At 44.2% G+C, this 14000-nt stretch overlaps 1 non-coding gene across 1 annotated transcript; it reads left to right on the top strand.

The window, feature by feature from the left end:
• Positions 1-4967: 4967 nt before the first annotated feature.
• On the top strand, positions 4968-5071 carry LOC117071681. Its single transcript, XR_004432440.1, has one exon. It is a non-coding gene; the product is annotated as a U6 spliceosomal RNA (small nuclear RNA).
• Positions 5072-14000: the final 8929 nt, after the last annotated feature.

The raw sequence follows: 14000 nt of genomic DNA, 5'->3' as shown, positions 1-14000 counted from the left end.
CTTGAACTCCTAGCTTTAAGCAATCCTCCTGCCTTGGCCTCCCAAGTAGCTGAGATTACAGGGGCAAGCCACTGTGCCTGGCTAATGTGTGCATGTACTAGTCTGTTTTCACACTGCTATAAAGATAGTACCCAAGGCTGGGTAATTTATAAAGGAAAGAAGTTTAATTTACTCAGAGTTCTGCATGGCTGGGGAAGCCTCAAGAAACTTACAAGCATGGCAGAAGGCGAAGGGGAAATAAGGTACCTTTTTCATAATGTGGCAGGAGAGAGAAGGAAGAGGAACTTCCAAACACTTAGAAAATCATCGGATCTCTTGAGAACTCACTATCACAAGAAGAGCATGGGGGAAACCGCCCCTTTGATCCAATCATCTCCCTTCCTCGACACATGGAGATTACACATGACGATGAGATTTGGGTGGGGACACAGAGCTAAACCGGTTAATTTTTAAATTTTTAGTAGACACGAGGCATTACTATGTTGCCCAGGCTGGTCTTGGACTCCTGGGCTCAAGCGATCCTTCTACCTCTGCCTTCCAAAGCACTGGGATTACAGGTGTGAGCCACCATGCCTGGGCTGGGCTACTTTAATTTATTCTTCTAAAATGCTAATTACTTTAGATTTTGGGAACCAACAGACATATTTATCACATTTCAGATGGTATCTGGCCAGGCACAGTGGCTCACACCTGTATTCCCAGGATTTTGGGAGGGTTAGGTGGGAGGATACCTTTAGCCCAGGAGATGGAGGCTGTAGTGAGCTATGATTGCACCACTGCACACCATCCTGGGCAGCAAAGCAAGTCTATGTCTCTAAAAAGTAAATAAAATAAAATAAGATAAAATGTATCTTAGACACACTTTAAAAAATTCTACACATGCTGCAGATGTAGCAGACACACTTTTTTTTTCTTTTTCTTTTTCCACAGGCTGGTGGGGTGGAATAAGACACTTCTGACTAAGGAATCAAGTTGTTATTAAAGAATAGTCATTTTGGCCGGGCGCGGTGGCTCAAGCCTGTAATCCCAGCACTTTGGGAGGCCGAGACGGGCGGATCACGAGGTCAGGAGATCGAGACCATCGTGGCGAACACGGTGAAACCCCTCTCTACTAAAAATACAAAAAACTAGCCGGGCGAGGTGGCGGGCGCCTGTAATCCCAGTCACTTGGGAGGCTGAGGCAGGAGAATGGCGTGAACCCGGGAGGCGGAGCGTGCAGTGAGCTGAGATCCGGCCACTGCACTCCAGCCTGGGCGACAGAGCGAGACTCCGTCTCAAAAAAAAAAAAAAAAAAGAATAGTCATTTTTCGGCCGGGCGCGGTGGCTCATGCCTGTAATCCTAGCACTTTGGGAGGCCGAGACGGGCGGATCACGAGGTCAGGAGATCGAGACCATCCTGGCTAACACGGTGAAACCCCGTCTCTACTAAAATACAAAAAAAAAAAAAAAAAAAAAATTAGCCGGGCGTGGTTGCGGGCGCCTGTAGTCCCAGCTACTCGGGAGGCTGAAGCAGGAGAATGGCGTGAACCCGGGAGGCGGAGCTCGCAGTGAGCCGAGATCGTGGCACTGCACTCCAGTCTGGGCGACAGAGCGAGACTCTATCTCAAAACAAAAACAAACAAACAAACAAAAAAGAATAGTCGTTTTTCTCTCTTTGAGATAAGCCTTCAGAAGGTCACTTGATAAAGAAATCACAGGAGATTAAGGACTATTATTTATGATGTTATTTCAAAAATAAATGAGTTGAAACCATCGACTGCCTGGTTTTCAGAAGGTAACCAGCAGAGGGCACTCTAGGCTTTAATAGACTGCAGAAAATGCAAGTTGATCCCTCCAGAAGTCGGAGGTCAGTGCCTTAATCTTTATCTCCAGAAAAGTACTTTCAGCTTATTATTACTATTACTATTACTATTACTATTATTATTAGACTGAGTCTCGTTCTGTAGCTCAGGCTGGAGTGCCACCTCCGCCTCCCAGGTTCAAGCAATTCTCCTCCCGGGCAGCTGGCATTACCGGCGCCCGCCCCAACGCCCAGCTAATTTTTGTATTCTTAGTAGACACCGGGTTTCTCCATGTTGGCCAGGCTGGTTTCGGACTCCTGACCTCAAGTGATCCACCCGCCTCGGCCTCCCAAAGTGCGGGGATTAACAGGTGTGAGCCACCCTGCCCGGCCGATACTTTCAGCTTATTATGAGCTCGCCTGTTGAATGACTGTAGAACATTTTCTTGGTAATGAAAACTGAGGCTTCTGAACTCCCAAATAGCCATGTTAATCAACAGTTACAAATAATTTTAAAATAATTTCAAGAGAATGAGAAGATGAGCCACAGACTGGGAAAAAATATTTGCAAAAGACTTATCTAATAAATGACTGTTATTCAAAATATATAAAGACCTCTTAAAACACAAGAATAAGAAAAATAACCTGATTAAATAATGGGCAAAAGATTAGAACCAACCCACCAAAGAAAATATACAGATGGCAAATAAGCATATGAAAATTTTTCTTTTTTTTTTTTTTCCCGGCTGAATTCTCATTGTTAGGCTACATGGAAATGTGTGTTTCCAAGCTCATTCTTGTAGGTAGAATCCTTGCAATGATGGGACCAATCCTCAACCCCATGTTTGCTGTCAACCAAGTGCTGCTCTCAGTCCCCAGAGGTTACCTACGTTTCTTGCTCGTGGTCTTGTGGTCTCCATAATCTTCAAGCCTTAAGAACACATACATATGTCTGCTTTCAGTCTCTGATTTTCCTTCTGCGATTAGCAGGAGGAAACTCTATGCTTTGAAAGGGTATGTCGAAAATATTTTCATATGTCACTAGGGATACGCAAATTAAAACAACAACGAGATAGGACCATATACCTATTAGAATGACAAAAATTCACAACACTGACAACAGCAAATGCTAGTGAGGATGTGGAACAACAGGAACTCTCATTCATCGCTGTTGGGAATGCCAAATGATACAGCCCCTTTGGAAAACAGTTTGGCTGTTTCTTACAAAACTAAACATCTTACCACAAGATACAGCAATTGTGTTCGTAGGTATTTACCAAATAAGCTGAACACTTATGTCCCCACAAAAACCTGCACATCAATGTTTATAGCAGCTTTGTCCATAATGATCAAAACATGGAAGCAATATGAAAATGTCCTCAGTAGGTGAATGGATAAACTGTGGTACATCCAGATAGTGGAATACTATTCAGCACTGAAAATAAATGAGTTATCAAGCCATGAAAAGACATGGAGGCACCTTCAATACATATTACTAAGTGAAAGAAGCCAATCTGAAAAGGCTACCTATTGTATGTTTCCAATTATATGACATTCTAGAAAAGGCGGCCAGGCATAGTAGTGTGTGCCTATAGTCCCAGCTACTTGGTAGGCTGAGGCAGGAGGATCACTTAGGCCCAGGAATTTGAGATCAGCCATGAGGAATTTGAGTTTCACCATGTTGGTCAGGCTGGTCTTGAACTTCTGACCTCAGGTGATCCACCCATCTCAGCCTCCCAAAGTGTTGTGATTACAGGCGTGAGCCACTGCGCCCGGCCGAGAATGTTTCAATACTAAAAATAAATAAAAATTTAAAAAAAATTAAAAAGACAAAAGGAAAAACCAGACACACAGGGGTTGGGGAAAAATAAGTGATGAATAGTCAGAGCCTAGAGGGTTTTTAGGGCAGTGAAACTACACTGTATGATACTATGATGATGAATACATGAATACATGTCATTATACATTTGTTAAAACCTATAGAATGTATAAAACTAAGAGTTAACTTTTTTTTTTTTTTGAGACAGAGTCTTGCTCTGTCACCCAGGCTGGAGTACAGTGGTGCGATCTCGGCTCATTGCAACCTCCACCTCCCAGGTTCAAGTGATTCTCCTAGTGATACGCAAATTAAAACAACATTGAGATAGGACCACATACCTATTACCTCTTAGTCTCCCAAGTACCTGGGATTACAGGCACCTGCCACCACAATGGGCTAATTTTTGTATTTATTTATTTATTTTAGTAGAGACGGACTTTCACCATGTTGCCCAGGCTGGTCTCAAACTCCTGACCTCAGGTGATCCGCCCCTATCAGCCTACCAAAGTGCTGGAATTACAGGCATGAACCACTGTACCTGGCCTAAATCCTAATGTAAACTATGAACTTTCATAGTTTATGATAATGATGTGTCAATATAGGTTCATCAATTGTAACAAAGGTACTGCTTTGGTGCAAGATGTTGCTGGGGGGAGGGCTATGCATGTATGTCTAGGAAAGGCGTATATGAGTTATCTCTGTACTTCTTTGTGTGTGTGTGTGACAGGGTCTCACTTTGTTGTCCAGGCTGGGGTGCAATGTCTTGGCTCACTGCAACCTCCGCTTCCTGGGTTCAAGTGATTCTCCTGCTTCAGCCTCCTGAGTAGCTGGGATTACAGGTGTGAACCACCACAGCTGGCTAATTTTTGTATTTTTAGTAGAGATGGGGTTTCACTGTTTTGGCCAGGCTGGTCTCAAACTCCTGACCTCAAGTGATCTACCAGCCAAGGCATGAGCCACCGCACCTGGCCATCTCTGTACTTTCAACTTAACATTGCTATGAACCTAGAACTGCTCTAGACAATAGTCTATTAATGGTAGCTCACATGTGTAATCCCAGAACTTTGGGAGGACAAGGCAGGCAGATTTGCTTTGAGTTCAGGAGTTAGGAGCCAGCCTGGGTAACATGGCAAAACCCTGTCCTTACTAAAAAAATATACAAAAATTAGCCAAGCATGGTGTCTTGTGCCTGTAGTCCGAGCTACTCAGGAGGGTGAGGCTGGAAGATCACTTGAGCCCAGGAGACAGAGGTTGCAGTGAGTCAAGATCGCATCACTGCATGTCAGTCTGGGTGACAGAGTGAAACTCTGCCTCAGAAAAAAAGAAAAACAAAAAGAAAAGAAAATAGTCTATTAAAAGCAATAATCCATGCTCACTTTAACAGCATGTATACTAAAAATTGGAACAATACAGAGATTAGCACTGACCCTGCCCAGGCTGACACGCACATTTGTGAAATGTTCCATATTTAAAAAAATAATGAGAATCTGATGTTCTTGTATCAGTGTTCCCCATTATTACATTTGTTCTTTTAATGAGTTACCTAGTGATACAGGTTTCTGGGAGATAATATACCCATGATTATCAGGATTTCTTTCTTTCTTTGTTGTTGTTTTTTTTTTTTTTTTTTTTTTTGAGACGGAGTCTTGCTCTGTCGCCCAGGCTGGAGTGCAGTGGCCGGATCTCAGCTCACTGCAAGCTCCGCCTCCTGGGTTCACGCCATTCTCCTGCCTCAGCCTCCCGAGTAGCTGGGACTACAGGCGCCCGCCACATCGCCCGGCTAGTTTTTATTTTTTAGTAGAGAGGGGGTTTCACCGTGTTAGCCAGGATGGTCTCGATCTCCTGACCTCGTGATCCGCCCGTCTCGGCCTCCCAAAATGCTGGGATTACAGGCTTGAGCCACCGCGCCCGGCCTTTTTTTTAGTTTCCTCTGTTGCCCAGGCTGGAGTGCAGTGGTGTGATCTTGGCTCACTGCAGCTTCTGCCTCCCAAGTCAAGCGCTTCTCCTGCCTCAGCCTCCTGAATAGCTGGGACTACAAGCACATGCCACCACACCCAGCTGATTTTTGTATTTTTAGTAGAGACAGGGTTTCACCATGTTAGCCAGGCTGGTCTCGAACTCCTGACCTCAGGTGGTCTGCCCACTTTGGCCTCCCAAAGTGCTGGGATTACAGGTATAAGCCACTGTGCCTGGCCAGGATTTCTTTTATTAATTTTTATTTTTGAGACAGGGCCTTGCTCTGTTACCCAGGTTCGAGTGCAGTGGCACAATAATAGCTCACTGCAGCCCCAGGCAATCCTTCCACCTCAGCCTCCTGAGTAGCTGGGAATACAGATGCACCCTAGCACACCTGGCTAATTTTTAAAAAATTGTTTATAGAGACTGGGCAGGGGGGTGATTTCCCTATGTTACCCAGGCTGGTCTTGAACTCCTGGGCTCAAGCGATCCACCCACCTTGGCTTCCCAAAGTGTGGGATTACAGGCCTGAGCCACCACATCTGGCCTACCAGGATTTCTTTTTTTTTTTTTTTTTTTTTTTTTGAGGCAGAGTCTCACTCTGTTGCCCGGGCTGGAGTGCAGTGGTGCGATCTCGGCTCACTGCAAGCTCCGCCTCCCGGGTTCATGCCATTCTCCTGCCTCAGCCTCCTGAGTAGCTGGGACTTCAGGGGCCCACCACTGCGCCCGGCTAATTTTTTGTATTTTTAGTGGAGACGGGGTTTCACCGTGTTAGCCAGGATGGTCTAGATCTCCTGACCTCATAATCCGCCCGTCTTGGCCTCCCAAAGTGCAGGGATTACAGGCGTGAACCACCACGCCCAGCCACCAGGATTTCTTAATCCTCAACACTCTTGTCTGAATCCACATTCATTGCCTGAACCCAAATGTAGTGGAGACCTATTTTCACATCAGCCTTTAATTAACCCTGCAAAACACTGACATGCTCTGAGCAGTCTGGCAGGACAGCAAACCATGCTCTTTTTCACCTTTTATAACCAGTGTACAAAATAGGATTATCATTTCCCCACCGACATCCAGAAATAACTAGAACTTTACCAGGAGTTAACTGTTAGGTGCCTTACATGCAGCAAAGTTCTTCTGAGGTCAGAGGAAAACTAATATTTGCTGAAGACCTAGTATTCAGGCATTTGACAGGTGTTTTGTACACACAATCTCATTTCATGCCTCTGTGACCATGTCTACCTTATGGCTAGGGAAACTAAAGTTGCCCAAGGATAGCTGGCTAGCTAGTGGCAGAGGTAGAAAGAAGTAAACCCAGATATTTTTGGCTCCACGTGCCTTTTCTTCAGAGGAGCTACCTCGACCTGCATTCAAACACTGCCACAATTTTCCCTGGCACTTGCCTGGGGTATGCTCCACAGTGGGGTCCATTTGCAGTGATTTCTGATTTTCCATATTTTAGAATTTTCCTGTTACTTGCAATATGTCTTCTGTTCTTATGAAACTGCCCAAAACCAGGGCAATGGAGGTTTTATTTTCTTGAAAAAAAGATCTTTTTTGTAGGGCCTGGATGGTGGGGGTGGAGGTTGGGTGAGGGCAATGAAGGGAGACTGGCTTTTTATTCTTCGTACTTCCATAATGTTTGATTATTTTATGGTTAGAATGTATTCATGCATTACCTTTTTTTGAAAAACAGAGAAGGGGCCAGGTGCGGTGGCCGACGCCTATAATCCCAGCACTTTGGAAGGCCGAGGTGGGTGGATCACAAGGTCAGGAGTTCAAGACTAGCCTGATCAACATGGGGAAACCCCGTCTCAATTAAAAATCCAAAAATTAGTCAGGCATGGTGGCGCGCACCTATAATCCCAGCTACTCAGCAGGCTGAGGCAGGAGAATTTCTTGAACCCAGGAGGCGGAGGTTGCAGTGAGCCTAGATCACACCACTACACTCCAGCCTGGGCAACAGAGCAAGAGAGATTCCATCTCAAAAAAAATTAATTAAAAAAAAAAAAGAGAGAGAGAAGGAAAAAAAGCAGCTTTCTAGGCAAATACATGAAAACAATGTAGAAAGTGCCACAATGCAGTATATATTCTATTTTTATGTTATATTTATAGTAATTTGAAGATAAAGACCTCTGTTGAGAGGGAAAAAAGAGGACCAAAGTTTCATTATATGAATATTTGCTTCTCTTTGTCCCTCACACCCTACACACAGAAACACAAACAAAAGCCTCTCATTGTTTCCCCTGATGGAACAACGATGACTAAGTGGCTGCATAAATCATCCAGAGTTCCCAAAACTTCATTCCCAGTCATTTGACACCATTTAGGGAGGACTGTGTTGGAAATGTGCAGCTGTTAAAGTCCCCACAACTCCCACTTAAGAATTAGGAGGCGTAAGAACAGGAAAGTGGTCAATCCTACAGTCTCTAAGTGGAATATGGGTGTTTCATTTAAACAGTTATTCTATCAGTTTGAGGGTGAAAATATACTTCTCCCTTCCTTTGTCATAACTCGGGAACAGACTGTTTTCAAACTAAATTGAAGGCAAAAAGATTGAAAATTTTAGAGTCTGACTTGCAAATTAGAACCCGATGAATTTATTCACAATCCTGTAAACAACTCTACAGTAAGGTTTGTACTGGTAAACTGCAGTGCTGTGGGGTTAATTTCACAGAGATGAAGAAGGGGTTAATAATCTCACCCTGATTATTCAGTATCTACTGAGAAGAGTTTACCACAGAGACACAAGACAATAGAGACTGCATGCCACGTCCCCGTCTGCTATGACGTACTCACACTGCTTTCAAACCATATTAATACCATGCATTGTGAATGCACTACTCATTCTAGTTATTCGGGCAAAAAATATCTTGTTAGTTGGCAAGAGCACCTCAAACCTCTTTTCAACCATCAGCAGTTAGTACTCTACTTTCCCTTGCTCACACCACCTGAATAATCAGGAATGCTTCCGTATTCATCAGTGCCTCCTTCATGGGGCAAATTGTGTATACTATACATACATACATACATATATACACACATATGCCCATATATGTGTATATACATATATAGAGCTATATACTTATATGTGCATGTGTGTGTGCGTGTGTGCACATGTGTGTGCATGTGTGTGTGCCTGTGTGTGTGCGTATATAGTGGCATGCACCATATAACAACATTTCTGTGAACCACAAACCACATATACAACAGTGGTCCCATAAGATTATAACACCATAGGCTGGGCGCAGTGCCTCACGCCTGTAATCCCAGCACTTTGGGAGGCCGAGGTGGGCGGATCACCTGAGGTCAGAATTTTGAGATCAGCCTGGCCAACATGGTGAAACCCCATCTCTACTAAAAATACAAAAATTAGCTTGGTGTGGTGGCGCACGCCTATAATCCCAGCTACTCGGGAGGTTGAGGCAGGAGAATCGCTTGAACCTGGGAGGCGGAGGTTGCACTGAGCCGAGATCACACCACTGCACTCCAGCCTGGGCAGCAGAGTGAGACTCCGTCTCAAAAATAAATAAATAAATAGATTATAACGCCATATTTTTACTGCACTTTTTCTGTTTTTAGCTATGTTTAGATACGCAAATACCATTGTGTGACCACTGCCTACAGTATTTAGTACAGTAACATGGTGCACAGGTTTGCGGCCTAGGAGCAATCAGCTGCACCATATAGCCTAGGTGTGTAGTAGCCATACCATCTAAGTTTGTGGTAAGTACACTTGATGATGTGCACACAATGATGAAATTGCCTAATGCTTTACTCGGAATGTATTCTCTATGGTTAAGTCATACATGACCGTGTGTGTGTGTGTGTGCGTGTGTGCACATGTGTGTGCATGTGTGTGTGCCTGTGTGTGTGCGTATATAGTGGCATGCACCATATAACAACATTTCTGTGAACCACAAACCACATATACAACAGTGGTCCCATAAGATTATAACACCATAGGCTGGGCGCAGTGCCTCACGCCTGTAATCCCAGCACTTTGGGAGGCCGAGGTGGGCGGATCACCTGAGGTCAGAATTTTGAGATCAGCCTGGCCAACATGGTGAAACCCCATCTCTACTAAAAATACAAAAATTAGCTTGGTGTGGTGGCGCACGCCTATAATCCCAGCTACTCGGGAGGTTGAGGCAGGAGAATCGCTTGAACCTGGGAGGCGGAGGTTGCACTGAGCCGAGATCACACCACTGCACTCCAGCCTGGGCAGCAGAGTGAGACTCCGTCTCAAAAATAAATAAATAAATAGATTATAACGCCATATTTTTACTGCACTTTTTCTGTTTTTAGCTATGTTTAGATACGCAAATACCATTGTGTGACCACTGCCTACAGTATTTAGTACAGTAACATGGTGCACAGGTTTGCGGCCTAGGAGCAATCAGCTGCACCATATAGCCTAGGTGTGTAGTAGCCATACCATCTAAGTTTGTGGTAAGTACACTTGATGATGTGCACACAATGATGAAATTGCCTAATGCTTTACTCGGAATGTATTCTCTATGGTTAAGTCATACATGACCGTGTGTGTGTGTGTGTGCGTGTGTGCACATGTGTGTGCATGTGTGTGTGCCTGTGTGTGTGCGTATATAGTGGCATGCACCATATAACAACATTTCTGTGAACCACAAACCACATATACAACAGTGGTCCCATAAGATTATAACACCATAGGCTGGGCGCAGTGCCTCACGCCTGTAATCCCAGCACTTTGGGAGGCCGAGGTGGGCGGATCACCTGAGGTCAGAATTTTGAGATCAGCCTGGCCAACATGGTGAAACCCCATCTCTACTAAAAATACAAAAATTAGCTTGGTGTGGTGGCGCACGCCTATAATCCCAGCTACTCGGGAGGTTGAGGCAGGAGAATCGCTTGAACCTGGGAGGCGGAGGTTGCACTGAGCCGAGATCACACCACTGCACTCCAGCCTGGGCAGCAGAGTGAGACTCCGTCTCAAAAATAAATAAATAAATAGATTATAACGCCATATTTTTACTGCACTTTTTCTGTTTTTAGCTATGTTTAGATACGCAAATACCATTGTGTGACCACTGCCTACAGTATTTAGTACAGTAACATGGTGCACAGGTTTGCGGCCTAGGAGCAATCAGCTGCACCATATAGCCTAGGTGTGTAGTAGCCATACCATCTAAGTTTGTGGTAAGTACACTTGATGATGTGCACACAATGATGAAATTGCCTAATGCTTTACTCGGAATGTATTCTCTATGGTTAAGTCATACATGACCGTGTGTGTGTGTGTGTGCGTGTGTGTGTGTGTGTGTATATATATATTCATGTGTCTTAAGAAACTGAGAGTTATATACATTTTCTCTCTTTTTTTTGAGACAGAGTCTTGCTCTGTTGCCCAGGCTGGAGTGCAGTGGCAGGATCTCAGCTCACTGCAACCTCCGCCTCCAGGTTCAAGCGATTCTCCTGCGTCAACCTCCCAAGTAGCTGGTAGTACAGACACCTGCCACCATGCCTGGCTAATTTTTGTGTTTTTAGTACAGACAGGGTTTCACCATGTTGGCCAGTCTGGTCTCGAACTCCTGACCTCAGGTAATCCACCTGCCTTGGCTTTCCAAAGTGTTGGGATTACAGGCGTGAACCACTGTGCCCGGCCAGATTTTCCTTTTGCCTGCCTTTCTGTTTTTTTATCTGATCTTTTAAAAATCAAATTACTCACTGACAGCCTTGTTCTTTATAAACATTTAAATCTAATTATACGTTTAAGATCTGCTCAACAAGTTGAGTAGATTTGCTATAATTATTGTAACTACATTATGTTCACCTATTTGATATTTTTACTTCATTTTCTTGACTCTTAAGACTTTTTTTTAAAACTGTGCTTTTTAGGGAGTTTCTTAATTTATTGATTTAGTTTGCCTTTTTTTTTTTTTTTTTTTTGAGACGGAGTCTCGCTCGGTCGCCCAGGCTGGAGTGCAGTGGCCGGATCTCAGCTCACTGCAAGCTCCGCCTCCCGGGTTCACGCCATTCTCCTGCCTCAGCCTCCCGAGTAGCTGGGACTACAGGCGCCCACCACCTCGCCCGGCTAGTTTTTTGAATTTTTTTAGTAGAGACGGGGTTTCATCGTGTTAGCCAGGATGGTCTCGATCTCCTGACCTCGTGATCCGCCCGTCTCGGCCTCCCAAAGTGCTGGGATTACAGGCTTGAGCCACCGCGCCCGGCCTTAGTTTGCCTTTTTTTTAAACAATACAGATATTTATTATTTTACATAACAAGAAGTAGTACAGCAGTGGGGCAGTTTTGCAGTTGGTTAACTCAGTGGTTCAGCGTTGTCAAGGACACAGATTCTTTCCATTTGTTCCCTGGTCATCCCAACCGAATTGGCTTTTGTCCTCCAGTTTGTCCCTTCATGTGTTCCTCGGCAACTTCTCTTCCTGATGATTATGCTTGAGTTTCTCCCTCTCCGCAGTTCCCAGTGCCTATTCCTGTTTGCTTACCTAAAGGAGTCTTGCCTCAGGAGATCTGAGGTCTGGTGCTTGGAGCTTCTGGCCTGGCCTCCACCCTGCCTCTCCAGAAGGTTATCTGATCTGACTCCAGCTAGCATAGCTCTGGGCCCCAATGCCCCTCTCCTGGCCTCGTCTTTATACTTAATTCACATCTTTTTTTTTTCTTTTCTTTTTTTTGTCAGAGTTTCACTCTTGTTGCCCAGGCTGGAGTGCAATGGCACAATCTTGGCTCACTGGCTCATTGCAACCTCTGTCTCCTGGGTTCAAGCAATTCTCCTACATGAGCCTCCCAAGTAGCTGAGATTACAGGCATATACCATGGGGTTTCACCATGTTGGCCAGGCTGGTCTTGAACTCCTGACCTCATGTGATCCACCTGCCTCAGCCTCCCAAAGTGTTGGGATTACAGGCGTGAGCCGTGGCACCTGACCTAATTCACATCTTGAATTAAAAACCATAAGCAGCTCAGGGATGAAATTCATTGTCTATTCCTCATTATCTGTGCACTCCATTCCTTCCTTGCCTCCGAGGACACCCCACTCCCCTGGTTTTTCTGGATCTCCAGCATACCCTGCTGCTTCTCTTCTGGCCTGGAAGTCTCCCAACATTCAGAAGGTTCTTCTCGCAAAATATTCTCTCCCCTGGGAAAAGTTACCCATTTGTGGCTTCTCCTCTCACTCTTTGTAGATCCTTCTTTACCTTACCTAGGGAGAGAGTCAGGCCTCATCTCCAACCACAGTTTGTTACCTGAATATTCGGTCATTACTGTGACTTGAATGTGCCCTTAGCTGAATGCCTCCACCTTCCCTGCCCAGATCTGTCATTGTGCGCATGCTGTTAACATTACAACTCTATTGAAATATTGTTTAAAGCTAAGAACTGAGAAATGGTGGGATTATATTCATTAAGTCACTTTTTTTAAGTACATGGATCAAAAGTGAAGAAGTAAAATTACTGGGGCTTGCATTTAGTTATAAGACCCACTGAAGTGGATAAAATTAATGGGAAAACAATAGCTCTAGCTCCAAAAAGGAAAGGGCTGAATTTCAGAAATCGACTGGATAAGACATGACAATTAAATGAAATGTGAGATTTTTTTTTTCCTTTTTTCTTTTCTTTTTTTTTTTTTTGAGAAGGAGTCTTGCTCTGTCACCCAGGCTGGAGTGCAGTGGCTGGATCTCAGCTCACTGCAAGCTCCGCCTCCCGGGTTTACGCCATTCTCCTGCCTCAGCCTCCCGAGTAGCTGGGACCACAGGTGCCCGCCACCTCGCCTAGCTAGTTTTTTGTATTTTTTAGTAGAGACGGGGTTTCACCATGTTAGCCAGGATGGTCTCGATCTCTTGACCTCATGATCCGCCCGTCTCGGCCTCCCAAAGTGCTGGGATTACAGGCTTGAGCCACCGCGCCCAGCCTTTCCTTTTTTCTTCTGGATCCTGTATATTAAAAACCTACAAAGAGTATTATTGGAATAACTGGGAAATTCTGAATATGAACTGTATTTTCAATACTACTATTGTATTAATGTAAAATTTCCTGAGTGAGATACTTATTTTATAGTTACATAGGATGAATATTTTTATTCTTAGGAGATACATGCCGAAGTATTTTTGGATGAAGTGTCACAGTGTCTATAGTTAACTCTTAAATGGTTCAGCAAACGATTTTTTAAAAATAGAACGTAAATGCAGTAAAATTTAATTGATAAATCTGAGTGAACATCTGGTGACATATGGTGTCCATTGTACTACTTACAACTTTTCTATCTTTGAAATTTTTCAAAATAAAAAGTTGTGAAAAAGCTGTGACAGGTGGACAGTCACCACTCTGACATAAGGACTGTGTGTGTGTGTATGTAGGGGGTATCATAGTTTAAGTTTATATTTAGAAACTTTAGCAGTATAATCATTCAAGAAAGAAGATCACGTCATTTTCTATTTAAAACCTCCAT

This window comes from Trachypithecus francoisi, unplaced genomic scaffold (assembly GCF_009764315.1).
Source record: "Trachypithecus francoisi isolate TF-2019V2 unplaced genomic scaffold, Tfra_2.0 Lachesis_group3, whole genome shotgun sequence".
NCBI classification, from domain to species: Eukaryota; Metazoa; Chordata; class Mammalia; order Primates; family Cercopithecidae; genus Trachypithecus; species Trachypithecus francoisi.
The sequence above is the reverse complement of the archived record's forward strand: the minus strand, read 5'-3'. Positions and strand labels throughout refer to the sequence as shown.